This window comes from Myotis brandtii, unplaced genomic scaffold (genome assembly GCF_000412655.1).
Source record: "Myotis brandtii unplaced genomic scaffold, ASM41265v1 scaffold312, whole genome shotgun sequence".
Taxonomy (NCBI): domain Eukaryota; kingdom Metazoa; phylum Chordata; class Mammalia; order Chiroptera; family Vespertilionidae; genus Myotis; species Myotis brandtii.
The window spans coordinates 472,352-478,781 of record NW_005361955.1 but is presented as its reverse complement, the minus strand read 5'-3'; the positions used below and the strand labels follow the sequence as shown (position 1 = coordinate 478,781).

The window sequence follows — 6,430 nt, the reverse complement described above, 5'->3', positions numbered from 1 at the left end:
TGCCCCTAGCACTGTCAATTCCACACTAATAAACAGGGCAGGGCACAGAGAATGAAGGCGATCACCCTGTGGCCATTCATCACAATAAATGCTGCTGCCGGCTCTTAGAAACCCTCTCAGCCCTCAAGTCCTCAAGGAGAAGGAGTAAAACTGCGGGCAGTCCCTTCTCAGGCAGCTCAGGCAGTGCAGGCTGTAGCCCTCAACTCACTGTCAGGGAGCCCTCATGACTGCAGGGCAGCACCTAGGGGCCTCATGCAGGTGACCTGGCCCCTCCAACCAGCGGGCCCATGGCAAGGCAAGCCCTCACCTGGTGGGTTTCAGCGTTAAAGGTTCATTCCAATGCGCTCACGGAGTGGGTAATGGGCACAGGCAGCACATATTCTGAGCTGAGTGGTCAGAATTATTGGTATGAGTTGAAAGGAAAAAATAAATTGTAAGCCAACTTCAGAACCGTCCTTGGGATTCCAAGAAAGCACTCCATCAAAAAACTTGCTGGCACGTACCGTGCTATGTAATGACAGTTTCAGCTTTCCCCACCAACTACATGCTGGTGTTCTGATGCCAGCCTCTATTTTTACAGCCTGAGTAATGCCTGGGCAAAGGACCAGATGAGAATCGGAGACAGAGGGGCAGGGCAAGAGAGGTGATGGCACAAGAAATGGGCCCCAGATCCTACTCAGCCTCCAACAGCAAACTCTTTGGAGCACTGTTAGGACAGCAGCCAAGGGCTCCTCAGATCCTGGCTAACTTCCCCTGCAGCCTCGTCGCCCTGCTAGCCCCAGATCCTGAGCGCCCTTTTGGCTGGTACCTTACCTGCCTTGTTCAGCACCGTCTTAAATGAGTGAATGAGCACCCCGTAGCAGCCTGACTCCGGGACGCTGCTCCCTGTAACCCCACATTCCCCTTCTCATAACTCAGAGTCTGTGTCCATTTCATGCTCTTGGCCCAGATGCCTTCTTGATCTGGTTAACTCCTGCTCATCCTTAAACTCAGCTCAAATGCCACCTCCCCCGGGAAGTCCTCCCTGACCCTGAGGCTGGGTGAGTTCCTCCAACACTGAGCAACCACAGCCCTCCCCCAACCCTCATCAACACCACCGGCTCGAGTCAGCTTCTTTGCTTGCCTCCCCCAGGGCTGGGTGGACACAGAGCTGAGTCAACAGCAGGTGCTCAGTAGGGGTGTGTGGGAAGGAAGGGAGGAAAGAAGGGCACCCAGAAGGAAGCTGTCACAGAAACCTACAACAAACTGAATAAGAACACATCATTCAAACCCAATAGGTCAACGGATCATTCATTAATGTTACTGGGGAAAAACAACAGGAAGCAGTTGGGCAAATATTTGTCAATGAATTTGAGTGGGAAGCAGAGGTCACTGTTTGCTGTGACCGCACCTCTGAACCTCTGTACCCTGCACCCAGATGTGGGCTGGGGCCAGGGCTGAACAGCAGGAGAAACTCAGGAAGGCGGGGTGAGTAGGGGCACTTGCAGGCTCAAGAGCAAGGAGCTCTCACAGGCTTGGCACTCTCAGGGGCTCCTCTGGCCTTGGGGGTGCCGGAGACCTTTTTTTTTTTTCTGGGGTCATCTACAGCTGCTGAGGGACATTGATTGGAACTCATTCCCACAAAGCTGTGAAGAACATGCATGCCCTGGTTCAAGAAACGGGGATCATGAGGACCTTCCATTGTCCTGCTGGCCCAGTTCCCAAAAGTGGGAACAGAAGCAGGGATTGAGGACAGATGATCTGGGAATAAAGCCTGTTTTTGGCAGGAGCCTACTTAGCACAGCATTTCCTTCTAAGACAGGCACCCATTTGCCCATCAGTATTCATTTCTTCCTCCTGGCTCAGAGAATCCTGATTTGGGGGTGGGGAGAATGGTGTAACAGAGATTGCCAACTAATCATGAAACTCATATCCTCTTTCTCCTAAGCACAGGGCTGGGCCACCTTTCACAGCCTCTATTGCAGGAAGTGTGACCATGTGACGGAGCACTGGTTAATGGAATAATTCAGCACCTCCATGCCTGGTCCGTAACTCCTCCCCCGCACCATCCTCCACAGGCCTTCCTCTTGTGCTGATTAATGCAAAGGAGCATGGCAGCCTTAAGAGCCTGGGTCCCTAATTCACCTCTGGAAGGAACAGCCATTTTGAACTTTACGTGAACAAAAAGGAAATGTCTATCATGTTTGAGCCATTAAGCATTTTGGGGTTGCTTTTCAGCAGTGAGTCTACCTAACTATTCTGTGCAGCAATGTGCCTACAATAATGTGGCTAAATACTCACACGGCCCTTTAAATTAGGAATGGTCATGTGACAGTTCTGGCCATGAAACGTCAGGGGAAGTCTGCTGGGTGTCTTGAGGAAAATGTCTGCTTTCCTGATAAAAGGTACCACTGTGGCTGGAGCCTCCTTCCTGCTGCAGTCATTCTGCCACCCGGAAGGAAAGGCCAAGGCAATAACAGAAGCGCCAGCCCAGACAGACATCAGCTGTTGAAACCAATGCCAGCAACCACCTACCTTCGGACTTCTTATCACATGAGAAACATAAACCATGATTTGCTTAAGCCACTGAGGCAGGGCTTTCCGTTACTTGAAGCCAAACACAATCCTAACTGCGTTGCAATCGCTCATTCATTCACCCAACCTGTATCAAGGCCTATTTCATGCCAGTCCTTGTGCTAAGGATTGAAGACTTAGAGATGAGCTGGGGTGGCCCCTGCCCTCCAGGAGCTCCCAGTCAAGATGGGGGGGGTGGGGGCCAGGCCCCTGAGTGGACAATCCTAATGCGGTGGGAACTGGATACCATGAGGACACACGTTGTCCCCGGGAAGTGTGAGCATTGGGTGGTGGGTGGGCAGAGGCAAGGAGTTCCCAACTCCCTTTCTGGCATTCTGCACACACAGCAAACAAACACTCCTCAAGCTAAAGAGCAAGTGAAAAGAATGTGCTATGCTCAGTGAAGCCAACTGCGCTTACTCACTGTACATCGAGCTGTTAAACACCATCCATTAATGCAGCTGTTTCAAAATAATCAGCAGTCATTAGAGCAAGGAGAAGAGGAGGAAAAAAAAATCACACACCATTAACTTAGAAATTATGTGAACCGAGGATGAGGCAGCCTTGATTAGATCTTGCTTGCTGACATAAGCCATCATCTAAAACAGTGGTTCTCAACCTTCCTAATGCCACAACCCTTTAATACAGTTCCTCATGTTGTGGTGACCCCCAACCATAAAACTATTTTCGTTGCTACTTCATAACTGTAACTTTGCTACTGTTATGAATCGTAATGTAAATATCTGATATGCAGGATGTATTTTCATTGTTACAAATTGAAGATAATTAAAGCATAGTGATTAATCACAAAAATAATATGTAATTATATATGTGTTTTCCGATGGTCTTAGGCGACCCCTGTGAAAGGGTCGTTAGACCCCCAAAGGGGTCGCGACCCACAGGTTGAGAACCGCTGGTCTTAAATATAATTTCTTTTTCAAAGAAGATACACTAATTTTCACTTAGAAGACAGAGTAAAATAAAACACACACACACACACACACACACACACACACACACACCACAAAACAACCAACAACTGTTCATGCCATGACCTTTGACCATAAATGTCCAAGCTTTGATCATTCAGGTCTGTGTTTCCATTAGGGACTTTGATGGAGACAAATTGGCGACAAAAGATGACCTGTCTGGGAAATCAAGAGGCAACCGAGACCAGAGGTCAGAGCACCTGGGAACTGTTTGGCAACTAGAGAAAAGGTTTTCCTCCTTTTAATTCAATTATGCTTTCATAGGAATAAATGTGTGTTTTTTTCTTTTTAAATGAATGGCATTATTTGCCATTTTTTAAAAGATTTTTAAAAATTTGATGTTAGAGAGAGGAAGGGAGAGAGAAACACCAGTGATTGTCTCCCCGACGCTCTAACCGGGAATCGAACCTGCAACCTGGGTATCTACCCTGACTGGGAATCAAACCCACCACCTTTTGATGTACGGACAATGCTCCAACCAATCGAGCCACATCGGCCAGGGCCGATTTGCCATTTTCCAAGTGTGGGGTAAAAATTAAAAAAAAAAAAAAAAAAGGCAAAGCCTCATTGACTTCAAAGTAGATTAAACACGAATAAAAATAAGCAGGCTCCCCATTAAGAGACCTGACGATCAGGTTTCTGATCTGACTGCTCACTTATTCGTCTGAAGCACTGCAGGGCCGAGCAGACGGTGGTCTAACCACACTCCCAAGGCAGAGCAGCGCTCCAGTTCCTGAGGCAGCGATCACGGGAGGTCTCGCCAGTCCTCAGCCCATCGCCGAGGCTCTGTGCCAGCTCTGTGATGGCAGGGGTGAGCTGGGCAGGCTGCCACCGCGAGTGTCTTTGTAGGACACACGGAACAAGCGAGGGCGAGTTCTGAGGAGGAAGAACCTCCCTTTCCAGGACCAGTTTACGAAACCCACGCCAATCAACATAGTTTCCCAGTGACCTTCACGTCAAGGAGGTTCCGGCTACGGCAGACCCAAGAACTATGGTTGTCTGGCCTTCCGCCTCGGGCCCCCTACCTGCCCCCGGGAGCAGCTGTACCATTCCTCACTCCGAGAACTGGGTCTCCGGCGGTCTCGTGGGCTTCTGGGGCTGCTGAAGAGCCAAGTCCAAAATGCGGTCAGGCCAGCATGCTGTTGACCTGGACCAAGAACAGGGCTGGCAAACCAGGTAAGTAAATATTGAGCTTATGGTCTCATATTACACTTCCCACTAAACAACCTTAGGCCAAGAGTGATAGTTAAAACATTAACAACCAGCATGTGTCAGACACATACCAATCAAATGGGTGCCTGTCTTAAAGAGCTGGCAAGGCTACATCCTATTAGTGTGTACCAGGTAAAGATCATCACACACCACTGTTGGCTGTTCCACGAGGACAGAGACTGTGTGTCTTATCCATGGGCATATATTCATTATATCAGTACAGTTGGTCGCACCAAGGATGTATTTTTAAGGAACGAATAAATAGTAATAACAGCTAACATTTTTTTAAGCACGTACCATGTGCAAGGCACTACTCTAAGTCCGGTCATGTACAATCTCATCTCAGCTTCACAACAATACCATGAAGTAGGTATTATTATCATCATCCCAATTTTATAAGTGAGGAAACTGAGGCACGGAACGGTTAAGTAACTTGCCTACCACAAGATTAGTAATGGTGGATCCAGGATTCAAAGACAGTCCAGCTTCAGAGTCTACACTCTTAACCACTGCAATGCGCTGAATACACAACCAAACGCAGGTACTCTAGTATGAGGAAGTCATCAACGGAGAACATCTGACAGCCACAAACCCGGAGACATCCTCCCAGGAGGTTTCTGGTGGTGCTAAGCACACATTGTTTCTGTTTGTTTGACTTTTAATGAAAGCTGATACCTAAGCAGGAGACCATCTGTAATCTTCAAATAACTATTTTTTAAAAAATATACTTTTATTGATTTCAGAGAGGAAGGAAGAGGGAGAGACAGATAGAAACATCAACGATGAAAGAGAATCATCGATCAGCTGCCTTCTGCACGCCCCACACTGAGGATCGAGCCTGCAACCCAGGCATGTGCCGTGACTGGGAATCGAACCAGCAACCTCGTGGTGCATAGGTCAATGCTCAACCACTGAGCTACTCTGGCCAGGCTCAAATAACTATTAAGTATATTTGATTATCAAGCCACTATAGCAGGAATATCTAGGCTCAAAATACATGAATTCCAGGGGAACACCTGGTGGTCCTGTTTCCCCATCTCTCAGAAGGTCCCAGACTTGCTGGAAGGATTGAACAAGATCACAGAGATGGTTGCCTATTTATATGATACTAGAGGCCCGGTGCACAAAAATTTGTGCACTGGCAGGGGGGAGGAGGGTATCCCTCAGCCCCACTTGTGCCCTCTCACAGTCTGGGACCCCTCGGGAGATAACGACCTGCTGGCTTAGGCCCACTCCCGGGTGGCAGAGGGCAGGCCCAATCCCTAGGTGCCTGCCCTGCAGCCCCTGGTCAGGCTCAGAGCAGGGCCGATTGGGGAGTTGGGGCGCTGCCCCCTGTCACACTCAAGGCAGGGTCGATGGGGAGGTTGCGGCGCCACCCCGTCACGCACAGAGCAGGGCAGACCAGGGGGTTGTGGCGCCACCCCTGTCACATACAGAGCCAGCCGATCAGGGGGTTGGGGCGCTGCCCCCTGTCACACACAGAGCAGGGCCCATCAGGGGGGTTGGGGAGCTCCTCCCTATCAGGCACAGAGCAGGGCCAATCAGGGGGTTGGGGCACCTTCCCCTGTCACGAACAGAGCAGGGCGGATAGGGAGGTTGTGGCCCCGCCCCCTGTCACACACAGAGCTGCAGGGCGATCAGGGGGTTTGGGCGCTGCCCCCTGTCACGCTGATCCC

At 49.8% G+C, this 6,430-nt stretch overlaps 1 protein-coding gene across 3 annotated transcripts in view; it reads right to left on the bottom strand.

Moving 5' to 3' along the window:
• Positions 1-4,697, bottom strand: part of PXYLP1 (2-phosphoxylose phosphatase 1) — a 65,038-nt gene extending 60,341 nt beyond the window's left edge. The window contains exon 1 of one of the 3 annotated variants that reach the window (XM_005869993.2): positions 4,568-4,697. The gene's annotated coding sequence lies outside the window, so the exon portion shown is untranslated. Of the gene's footprint in view, positions 1-813; positions 963-4,567 lie in introns of those variants that run through there. The other 2 variants (XM_005869994.2, XM_005869995.2) reach the window with 2 other exon arrangements.
• Between the last annotated feature and the right edge of the window lie 1,733 nt (positions 4,698-6,430).